Source organism: Odocoileus virginianus, chromosome 11 (genome assembly GCF_023699985.2).
Source record: "Odocoileus virginianus isolate 20LAN1187 ecotype Illinois chromosome 11, Ovbor_1.2, whole genome shotgun sequence".
Taxonomy (NCBI): Eukaryota; Metazoa; Chordata; class Mammalia; order Artiodactyla; family Cervidae; genus Odocoileus; species Odocoileus virginianus.
The window spans coordinates 42,803,854-42,816,715 of NC_069684.1; positions in this window are offsets into that span (position 1 = coordinate 42,803,854).

The window sequence follows — 12,862 nt, forward strand, 5'->3', positions numbered from 1 at the left end:
ACCTCAGCCGGTGAAGCTGGCATTTCCCAGTGAGACCTCGGTATTAAGAAGAGAAAGGCAGAGCTAAGGATGCCCGCCTTTGACTTAACGCTGAGACCCTTTTTCACATTATGTTTCTGCTTTATTTCTTCCATTTCACTGTTTCCACGTCTCTGGCAATTCACATCAGACTTCCCTGTGTTTTTTCTCACAAAGGGCACCATTAATATTTTAGCAATTGCTGCTTTGGGTCAGGATGGCAGCCAGGAAATGGACTTGGCCGGATGTGTGGAGCACAGCTGGAAGAGAGACTAGCAATGCAGACTGGCTGACTTAGCAGCCACGGTGGAAACCAAAGGCTGGGGAGGCGGTGGGGGAGGAGGGCACCGAGGAGCTGGAGGCTCGGGCTGGAGAGGTGCAGCTGGGAGGAGCAATCCGGGGGACTGCCAGACTGCACGAGTCAAGGAAAAAATAATTCAGCAATCCAATATGTGTCTGTGCCAAGTAGAATAAATGGAGAGAGCAACTAAGAGAAAAGCTATTTTTTGCTTATAGGCCAAGGACAATAACAGGAAAGTCATCACCAACTTGGTTCAAATCTGAATTTATACTTTTTTTTTTCTTTGGTCAGCCTCAGTCAGAAGGCACTAAGTGCCAGACTGAGGCTTCATCCAGGATCTGCTGACTGTGAGTCCTCGCTCTGTGCTCTCATTACTCCAATCTTTCTAGTAACCTGCATGCAACCTTGGACAAACCACGTCCCCACTCTGTGAGGAATTTATCCAGGTGATATTGTGATTTCTTGCAACCCCAGAAATTCTGTGAATGCGGAACAATCTGTCCCAGATTGTTTACAAATTCCTAAGGCATTTTCTTCCAGAGAAGAGGCCCGGGATGGGATTTGAAAACCTAGGTCCTGCCCTTGGCTCTGACAGCAAGTGGCTGTATAATATTAGATAGATCCCCAAGCTCGCTCTTTCCTCATCTGCCTGGTATGAGTAGGAGTCCCTTTTCTAGTAACTTCACAAGAGGGTGGTCACAAAAAAATGGGAAGAAAAGAGATTTGATTCCTGCCTCACAGGGCCTACAGTCTGACAGGGAGAGATGAGAAAACAGACAATGGAGACGCAAGTGCAGGAAAGTTTCCTGAGGAAGCCAAGCCCATGGTTGGCCCTGAAGGACCCGTAGAACTTGTGAAGTGAGTGCAAAAGAGGGCTCTGGATCCCAACATTCGGGGCACAAATCCTTGTTCCATCACTTATCAGTTGCGTGACCAAGGCTCAGTCCCCTACTTTCCCTAACACTCTATTTCCTTACCAGTGAAGACAATAATTGGAGAAGGAAATGGTAACCCACTCCAATGTCCTGGGAAATCCCATGGATAGAGGAGCCTAGTGGGGTACAGCCCATGGGATCACAAAAGAGTTGGACATTACTTAGCAACTAAACAACACAACAAAACCCTTTTTTCTTTGGAATCCTAACTCTATAATTAAAGTCACTAAAGTCCACCTGCAAAGCAGAAGATGTGAGTTCAGTCCCTGGGCCAGGAAGATCCCCTGGAGAATGAAATGGCAACCCACTCCAGTATTCTTGGCTAGAAAATCCCATGGGCAGAGGAGCCTGGTGGGCTACAGACCACAGGGTCACAAGGAGTTGGACATGGCTTAGTGACTGAACAACAACAATGACAATAGTAGTACCCACATTGTGGGGTTGTTGTAAGGATTAAATAAGATCGCATAGTGTCTTACACTAATAAGGACCCAATAAATATAGTTAATAGAAATAAAACATTATTAGCATACTTTAGAAATAATGTTCCTTGTGTAAACTGGATATTGGTATAGATAAAGAATAGGAAAATTCATAGAAGAGGTGAGATCAATTTTGCTATCATTCACTTTTTATTCACTTACTCACATTTGGTCACTCAACCAATAAATTGTTAAAGGTTTATTATATATCAGCCACTTCACTAGGCAGAGTTCCTGCATTCCAGAGGATTATAAACTAGGGGGGTCAAACAAGCAAGCAAATTATTATAGTCCCAGTTGGTGAGTCAAGAATAGGTAGCATTGCAATAGAGAGTGGTGAGAGGTTAGGGTGGGAAAAGGGAAAGTGGCATTTCAGGCAATGGAAACATCACGGAAGGCATCAAAGGATGTAAAGGCTTAGGAAAGTCTCCCCAGAAAACACTGATGCCACCAAAGTGTCTGGGAGGCACAGTACACAGTCACAAATACCCTAAGGATGTACAGATAGATAACATCAGCACTATAAGGTATTCCACTATTTGTGCATATTAATAATTGCAATTATGGTATCTATCTGGAACTCAGATTGCAGCTGAGGCCTCCTAGAAATCTAGGGAGAGGGAATTTATCAAATCCTCTTTCTGCTCCATGCACCCATATGCACAATGCCATGGCCTGGGGAGTTTTCTCTCCATCCTGGGTGTTCATCCATATGTATGATCTTTATGGGTCAACTGCTTTGACCCAGACTAGAAGCTCAGTATTTTTTTTAGTTTCTACAGAGGAATGTATTCTTGTAAAAGCATTAACAAATGTACAAACTCAAACTAAAAAAGCAAAAAAAAAAAAAAAGATATTTTGGTTGAGGCAGTCTGAACACAGGTTGGATAAGAATTTCCATACACAGGGCATTTCAGAAGGAAGTAAGTTTATTAAGAACAAAGAGCAGAAATAATGTGGATACTGTGAATGCAGTAGACTGACCTCCTGACAGACCAGGGAAAGCCGAGTGTTCATGGATTAGTAGCCAATTTTTATAGCCTCAAGACGAAGAAAATTACTGCTGGAAGGCTGGCGCTAGGTGAATGGTGGAAGCACTATAGGGAATTTACTAGAGTGGACATCTTTGCCTAATTTGGAGTCAGGAGGCTTGTTAGTGATGATCAGGGGGCTTTTGGTGATGGTTGTAAAGGGGTTCAGTTAGCTTCAGAGGTGTCCTTGGTTCTAGGCTCCATTTCGGTGGCCTTGGGGCAGGACTCAATAATTTCCTTCTTCAGTGTTTATTTATTGTTCATCATGTAGTCAGGGTTTTTCCCTCTTTCTAGCCAGTCTCTTGTCTAGCTTCCAACCTACTTGGTTCTCTTCTTACACTTCCAGGTTCTTCTCCCCCTATTAGTGAAGGAAGTTGTCATTCAGTACAGGCTGCATCCAAACAGGTATGCACATCAGGTGGCCAATACAAGCAAAGACCACTGAGTCAACAGCATCTACTCTTACAAAGAAAGTCAAAGGAAAAAAAAAAAGATCGTACAAAGCTCCAGTCCATTTTAACTAAACCTTATGTTTAGTTTTGTGAAATTTAACCACTGTGTTAAGAAGTACTACCAGAGCCTGGTTACCATTCTGGGAGCCAGAGTCATGAACGTAAGTGAAATCTTTTGCAAAATGGGGTCTGGATCTAACTGGGGTGTTTATCCATTACCAATGCACTCAGGCTTAGTTGCCCTGTGGCCTGTGAGATCTTAGTTCTCCGATCAGGTATCAAACCTGCATCCCCTGTATTGTGAGATAGATTCACAATATCTGTGTATTTAAAAACCTATTTATTAGGTTCCCCTGTGCCTTCTTAAGCACTGGAAATGTATCATTTGTAACCTTCTTCTCCTCTTCCCAGTGCCCCCTCAAGAAGCCCAGTTATCCATGTGAATGAATATCCGTTTCAGTGAAAATTACTGAATAGAAACATCTTTTAAAAAATGTGAATTATTATATCCTCTGAATTCTCTGATTGGGAGCATTCCTGTTTATTTCTTTATTTTTTTAAATACTTCTCTGCCTTTCCTGACTTTAAAAAACAATTACCATTGATTGTGTTTACAATTTTTAAAAAAGTAATTTTAATCTTACGGGATAAGAATAGTCACCAGCTGCTAAACAGTTCAGCCCTAGGTCTCTGTTCCAGCTGAAAGGTGAGCATATGGTGACTTCATGGAAAGAGAGAGATTATAAAACCAGACTCTTTCATCTAACAGGCCGTCTAGTGGGTTATAATTTAATAGGCAGAATTACCTGCTCTTTCCAACGTCTCTCACCGTCCCCAGAGACGATGAAACAGATGTTCATTCTGTCATGTGGCCAATGAGAAACGAATATTTAAAACTCCTCCACTCATTGAAGTGCCCTTGCTCTTGCTTGCCTTTCAGGACCAAGCGTGGGACTCAGCTTCCCCAGAAAATTTGCAGTGTTTGCTAAGACTGGTTCAGGGTCCCTTCTTGTCTCCTCAGTACTCCAGTCTTTGTTTGCATTCCCCTAAGGGAAGAGGGCCTATCTTATTTGTTGGTAGGTTTCTAGTGCCTGAGAGGATGTTTTTACATATAGTGGGCATCCAAGACTTGCTTTAAAATTAATCTGGATTTCCAACTGGTTTTCAGTTTTTATTGGGAAGACCTATCATAGCTCTGGGGCTTCCCCGGTGGCTTAGTGGCAAAGAACCCGCCTGCCAATACAGGAGACATGGGTTTCATCCCTGAGTCAGGAAGATCCCCTGGAGAAAGGAATAGCAACCCACTCCAGTATTCTTGCTGGGAAATCCCATGGACAGTGGAGCCTGGAGGGCTACAGTCTTTGGGGTCACAAAAGAGTCAGACGCCACTTAGCGACTAAAACAACAACAAAATCAAAGCTTTAAGGAATCAATAACTGGAAACATGTGTAAAGGCACTTTGAAAATTGCATAGTTGTATTAAGAAGCATGGTATTATGATAATATGTGGTGTAGAAGGGAGTTAATGCCCTCTCCCCCAGAGGCAGGCATGGAAATGCACTCCAGTATTCTTGCCTGGAAGATCCCATGGACAGAGGAGCCTGGCAGGTTACAGTCCACGGGGTCGCAAAGAGTCAGACATGACTGAATCAATTCAGCATCCACACTTTCCCACTTTCTCCTCAGCATCATTGCTAAGTCACCTCAATCGTGTCCGACCCTGTGCGACCCCACAGACGGCAGCCCACCAGGCTCCCCCGTCCCTGGGATTCTCCAGGCAAGAACACTGGAGTGGGTTGTCATTTCCTTCTCCAACGTGAGAAAGTGAAAAGTGAAAGTGAAGTCACTCAGTTGTGTCCAACTCGTAGCGACCCGATGGACCGCAGCCTACCAGGCTCCTCCGTCCATGGGATTTTCCAGGCAAGAGTACTGGAGTGGGGTGCCACTGCCTCAGCATCATTAGGTAATCATTAATTTCATTCTTCTAAGAGCTGCTCACTAATGATGAATGAGTTGGAAAACATACCAGTGAGTCACAATTGTTACTTACATGTTCAGAAAGTGTGTCACCATACTAAAAACCAGAATGTGAATTTTAGTGTTTTTATGACCTTTTCAACTATATTGAAATCAACATCTGAGCAACAAGTACAGGACTTGTTGTTGTTGTTCAGTTGCTAAGTCATGTCCAACTCTATGTGACCCCAAGAGCTATAGCCCACCAGGCTCCTCTGTCCATGAGATTCTCCAGGCAAGAATAAGGGAGTTGGTTACCATTTCCTTTTCTAGGGGATCTTCCCAGCCCAGAGATAGAACCCAAGTCTCCTGCATTGGCAGGTGGGTTCTTTACCACTGAGCCACCAGGGCAGAACAGGACTAGGCATTTGTAAAACATGAGGCAGAGCCTAGGCAACTAACCCTTGAAGAGACTGAGGGGCTGAGCGCAAAGGTGTAGCTCAGCAAATTGGTGTAGTTCTGTATGGATTTGGATGCATTTTGAGTCTTATAATAGCATATGAGCTCCAGGGGATAGGAGGGCAGTGATTTTTGTTTGATGTATCCCCTATACAACAAACATTTGACATGTAAATACAAGTAGAGCCCTAAGATAAACAGCAACACAGATTAAAATTTCATGAATATAGACTTTATGACCATTGTTTTTCCTTGTCATTCCCATAAAGAGTTGACTTGTGAGACTAGCTGGTGATTAGCTGGACTGAAGCAGCGAAGCCAATTTCTAGAGTCAGGGTTTCGTGTTCATGAGGTTGCCTGGCAGGCATCCATAGACCATGACTCTGCGCCACATCTTCCCTCTCTGGGACTGGTGGATTTCAGCTGACCTGAGTGTCTCCCAGGTTTCTTGTTGGCAGACTCAAAGATGAGCTCATTAGCCGTTACCCCTTGGAAAGATGTCTTTGGAAATCAAACACGCTCTGAGTCATACCTGCCTGTCCCCTACCGAGACAGTATAATGTCACTGACAGTACAATGTCATGCAAATTAGTTCTGCCCATGGCTTCCAGGAGAAAGGCGCCAAACACCTCTCACAGTGTAAGACAGCACAGCTCAAGCTGGAGAAGGACTTTACAGAAATTCAGAGCCAAGGCAAGCTTAATTCTCTACACGCATAGTTAAGCCTTGATAAAAACCTTTGCAGAGGGATAGAAAAAAATGAAAAGATGTGGGCGAGTGGATTATTGGTGGTGGGGGCATCAGACTCAGCCCTTCCCAGAATGGCACCATTGCTTGTTCCAAATCCATAATTTCACACCTCTGTGCTTCTGTACATTTAATGTCGACTGTTCCTTCAACAAGGTATCATTAATCACTTACTTTGTTCCTGGAACACACTGAAGGAAGTCACAAAGCCTAAAACATATGTCTTTCCTCAGGAAGAATTTTGTTCTCGTTGGGGAGCCAAGGCCTAAAATCCAGAAAGGTTAGAAATCAAAAGAAAGCTGCTTACAATCGAGGGCCCAGTGAGTGACAATCAAGGGCATGGTGAGTGATACTCTGTGAAGGAGGATCGCTGTGTGCCTGATAGGAATAGAATAGGATAGCCATACAGGTAGGTAGAGAAGGTGCAGTAGGGGACTACAGATAGAGAGTGACACCCAGGAAACTTTGAGAGACTACTGTGAGTTAACGAGCACTCAAGAAAGCTTTTGGAATCTTATGGAAGGAACCAGCCTTACCTAACTATAAAGACATAAATAAAAGCATGCAGTAGGCCCCAGGCCACTAGGGGCTAGAAAAATGTCACCACCCTTCTACTGATTTAATAAGCACTATGATAATCCTGAACTGATGATAATCCTAGCTGACCTCGTAGGGTCCGACACTCTCCTGCCTGACATAAAGGAGGAGCTAGTGATGCAAGCCTGACATCTTGAATAAGGTGGTCTTTCCCCTTCCCCCACTTTCCTTTGATTATAAAATCATAGCCCACTTAATCCTTGGGGCAGAGCTCCCTCGCCTGCCCACCTGCTTCTCTTACAAGCATCCTATATTAAAAAATCTACTTCTTGACTATCACTTTGCCTCTGGCTGAATTCCTTCTGTGCTGAAACACAAAGAACCTGAGCCTCAGTAAATCTAGATGCCAGATGAGCCATTCTAACGAAAAGATGTGGGTTTAAGTCCCAGGTCAAGTTTTGGCCAGGTTTGAGTCCCGGCACGTGGGTTCAGGTCCCTATCTGAGGTGAACAGTTTCAGGCTGATGAAACAGAAGCCATCAGAACAAGTGAAAGAAGGGTCAGAGTCGTGCCGGTAGTGGAGACTGCCTGGGCAAACCTGCGGGAGCGAGGTGCTTCTCAAGGAGCTGAGAGAAACCCTGTGTCCAATTCTTACGTCTTACTAACGAAGATGGGAGCCCCCTGAAGTCAATGACTTGCTCAAGGACACCCCATGAGTAAGTGGCACAGTCAGATCTAGAATTCAAGACTCTGGGCTATTAGCTCAGTGATGTACACTCCCAGGTCCTTGCACAGTGGTTTAGTGAGGTAACATGAAAGGGAGATTCAGGCCCTTGAACTCTATGCTCTAACAGGCTTTTCCATTTAACACTTGCAGCTACTCTACATAGGCCTTCTTATTGCCATTTTACAGCTCAGTTCAAAAGTTTCTGAGATAGAAGACTACTTGCCCAAGGTCACACAGCTAGTGAGAGTGGACTTTGAATCCAAGTCTGGCTGTTTGTGAAGCCCAGCTTCTCTCTGTTATATCAACCTGGAGCCAGGGGTTTCCACTGAGAGTAAGAAGAGAGAAAGTTTTTAAACTGCTTCCAGAGCTAAATGTTGTACAATAGAAAAGACTTACAGCTTTATTCCAATATTTTACACATTACCTTTAGAGAGAGAGGTACATTGTAAGGTAAGTGAGAGAACATTGTTGGAGGTCTAAATAGTCAGACGGGTGGCCTGAAAATCATAACCTTACCACTCTACTTTTTCACATTACTATAGACCTTACCCATCCCAATAAAATCAGGAACAGATTCAACATCTCCTGTAGTTACAATGCCTCTTTGTTGTCTGCTTTTCATAATGACTCTTACATCACAAACCCTTGATTACATAAATTCAATCTAACCCAGGTAAGCAGAATTACTCTGACAACTGAGACATACTCATCTTTTCTTTGTCCCCAGCCTCCACAATTATTTCAGTTCCACACAGAGTCTCAGACTCATTTCTTTTTGCTGCACGTGCCCCGGGAAGATTTCTGCCTAGAGAATCATCATGCTTAATAAGCACTACTGTTCTCTTCAGTTGATTAAACCCCAGGATACCCAGTCTGTTAGCAGAAATGTGTTAGGCTGATATCAAAGCTCTAGATCATTTCATCTCCTGAGGCTCTTCTCCAACATTGTCTTGAAGGATGAAGGTTACCTGCATCATAAACCAAATTTATCACTGGTATTTGGTAGTCACAACCAATTCAGTAGACATATAAATTATTTTTTATTATCTTTAATTCCCAATGAAGGAATTTGGACACCTAATCTAAGGAAGTAAAATAGTGTGTCCCAGTCTCATCAGACATTATAAAGATCTCATATCTAAAAAAAATTAGAAAATAAGCAAATTTACAGGTAGTGGCAATTTTGAGGTCCTTCCACATGAAGTTAATCATCATTAAGGACGCTGCTGCCTTTGACTTTATGTGAAGGTTTGATCCACACAGGCCTCCATGAATTCACAGTTGATCTTCATGTACTGAAGTAGCCAAGTATTTGATTTATCTTTGTCTCTAAATATAGGTATCAAATCATGATTATGATAACAATAATTTTTATACATTCTCTGAGCCTCGTACCTCATTTGGCCCTTAAATGAACCACATTTGAAAACTCAGAGTAAGTCAACTTACAAGGTGGCTCTCATTAACCTCATTTTACAAATGAGAAAAATGTCTCATATATATTGATTTAGTTTTTCAAGACCACGCATTCTACTCATCAGACCTGGCTGAGGTCAGTGCATGCGGGTTCCAGTGTAGACTGAGCTATGCTGCCTTCTGTAGGCAATGCCATGGACAGCTAATCTCATCCTTTCTCACCCCATCTGAAGCCTCAGCCAGTATAAGCACCAAATCAACTCATCAAATGAAACTATGAAGGCAGTCAGTCTCTGCCTGGTACATCTGGTCCTTTACTGTATTTCCAACACCTGGTGGAGTACCTAGTACATTGCTGGAGATCAAAATATATTTATTGAATGATTGAATGACTGACTCTGTTGATTATTCTTTGCTGAAGGATTAAGCAGCAGCCCCTTTATATTTTCTCTCCCGTACACTTTATTCATATTCTTCCAATCATATTGTCTCGCTATTCCTTTCTTTCTTACATCCCCACGCATTTATACTTCCTAAGCTCTTAGAACTTCTATCCCATAGCTTAAAAAAAAGTAAAAGAAAATAAAGAACCATACACCTTCCATTGTTTTCATGGATTCCTGCCCTATGTCCTTGCTTTAAGTAAATCCTAGTTTTCCCTGCATTTCTCTTGAGTGGGGATCAGACATTCTCATATGCTCCAAGTACTATGGGATCATCAGAGTAGTTATAATTTTCACTTCCTGAGCAATTCTTGGATTTGATCTATTATATTTAATCTCAAAGTATTACTTTTTAAAACAATTATCATTGCCTCCTGATCTCCTTAGCTACAGTCTTTACTTTGGAAATTCATCCATCAGCTGGAAGATTTTTTCTAATATAAATCTAATATGTTGTGTCCTTGCTTAAAATCTTCACAGGATTCTTAAACACATTCCTTCCAATGACATATATTCCTTCACACACTGCCCACCAGGTATAATTTTGTGCTAGTCATGCAGAATAACTCACATTTCCCTGAAGAGACATTGCCATGTTCCTCTACGCCTGTGCACCCTTTATATACTCTTTTCCGTACTTGGAAGCCTCTGTACCTGGGCCTTCTTTCCCTGGCTGACTCGCAGTGCTACATGCCCTGGTACCCCAGGCGTGTTAGAGTCCCCCTGGGGTGCTGCCATAATTCCTACTTTATATCACTTGTCATACTTTTGTGTTTTCCTGTTTTGACAAGACTTAATGTTCTCTTTGTCTCTTTGTATCCACTGCCCCACCTACAGTAGGTATTTGTTAGCTATTAACTATAGGAATATTTAAACAATGAAAGAAGTGCCTTCCAACACCAGAGAGTTTCTATAGTCCCATGAAAATAACCTCAGCTAGAACTAATTCTCTTTTTTCCAAACTGCTGAAACATTTTTCTATCAGGTCTCCTTATCCCTATTCTGACTTGCCTCCTTCAAATTACACTTATGCACAACAAGGAGAGCGATCTAACATACTGATCTTTAACTCTTACTTTATATGCTCCCTAGAGTGCATGGAGTTAAGTTCCATTTCCTAATAAAACATCACTGTTTTCCTTGCCTTCCTTGATCTCTCCCAGGCTGGTTAGGAGGTCTTCACAGGGGATCCCACAACACTGTGTGCAGAACACCCTCCCTGCCTTTGCCCCAATGTGTTGTTCTTAGTTTTTCAGTCATGTCTGTGTCTTTGTGACCTTTTGGACTGTAGCTCACAAGGTTGCTCTGTCCATGAGATTTTTCAGGCAAGAATATTGGAGTGGGTTGCCATTTTCCTCCTCCAGGGGATCTTCCAGACCAAGGGGTTGAAACTGAGTCTCCTGATACTTTATGGTAACTACTTAAAATGACACTTCTCATCCCCAGAACAAATTCCTTTAGGACAGGGACTGTGTCACATTTATCTCTGAATCCCCAGCAGCTACTACAGCTTCTGTTCCAGCATGCACTCATCAATTAATAGTATCTAAAATAGACACAGCAGTTAGATGGCCAGAAAAGTGTTGCAAAGGAAAGCAAACTTTTGGACAAAGATCAGGCCTTCCAGGAGTCTTTAAATTTAATGTATCTCAGAATGGTAGGGGACTTGTACTTCTCACCAAACGTTTTCCACTGAAGACAATATGCTTTGGTACAAATTGAAATTTGATTATACCATAAAAGATAAGTGGAAAATAAAAATGCTAGTTTGTTAGTTTCAAAACTAATAACACATAACATTAGCATCACTGCATTTATTTGTTACTATAAACAGCAGCTAACTGCATTCCATTGCATGCTCTGCCTCACTGCCACTCCATGATGCCCCCTATCATTAGGCAAGGTTCCAGTCAATTGGTCAACAAGCATTTATTAAAAGGATCTGTGGGGACCACACCACATGGTCACAGTGGGGGAATAATGAAATAACAGCACTCAAGTAGCTCATAATCTGTTTGGCGGAAGGAGGTACCCAAGAGCAATAAAAGATAGTATATAAATATAAAACTCAGAAGCTAACCACTGCAGATCTGATGAGAGGAGGCGGTCACTAAAAGTTGAATGGAGAAAGTGGAAGTGATCTGGATAGTTGGAAATAGAAAAAAAAAAAAAGATTTTATAGGATTTGAGAGTCAATATATGCTTCATCTGTTTGTCTCTTTATTAATTTATCACATAGGCATTGAAACTAAGAATCCAGTGTAAATTCATCTCCACCTCCAAGGGATAGTTTGGTTACAGTAATATGTGTTCTATTCATGATTATTACTAATGAACACAGACATCACAACCTGAACAGCTACATGCAAATCAATGAAATCATAACACCCTCTCACACCATATACAAAAATAAACTGAAGATTATTTAAAGACTTGAATATAAGGCACAACCCCATAAAACTCCTAGAAGAGAGCACAGGCAAATATTCTCTGACATAAATTGTACAAAATTTATTTAGATCAGTCTCAAGAGGCAAAAGAAACAAAAGCAAAAGTAAACAAAAGGAACCTAATAAAACTTAAAAGTTTTATTTGCATGGTAAAGGAAACCATCAACAAAATGAACAGGCAATTTATGGAATGGGAGAAAATATTTGCAAGTGATGCAACCAACAAGAGATTCAAGAGATTAATCTCCAAAATATACAACCAGGTCATATAACTCAGCATCAAAAAAATGAAGAAGTCAATCGTAAAATGGGCAGAAGACCTAAATAGACATTTCCCCAAACAAGACAGATGACCAACAAAGATGCTCAACATCACTAATTGTCAGGGAAATGCAAATCTAAATTACAATGAGTTATTACCTCACATGGGTCATAATGCCACTATGAAAAAGGCTACAAATAGTAAATACTGGGAAGGGTGGGGAGAAAAGTGAACCTTCCTACGACTGTTAATAGGAATGTAAATTGGTGCAGTCACTATGGGAAACAGTATGGAGGTTCATTTAAAAACTAAAAATAGACCTATCACTTGATCCAGCAATTCCATTCTTAGGTATATACTAAGAAAACAAAACAAAACTTCTAATTCAAAAAGGTATATGCACCCCAGTGTTCAAAGCAACACTATTTATAATATTCAAGACATGGAAACAACCCAAGTGTCCATCAATAGACAACTGGGTTAAGAAGATGTGTGTGTGTGTGTGTGTGTGTGTGTGTGTTTGTGCATTATTCAGCCATAAAAGAATGAAATATTGCCTTTTTCAGCAGCATGAATGGCCCTATGGAATATTATACTTAGTGAAGTAGATCAGACAGAAAAAGACAATTTTTGTATGTGGAATCTAA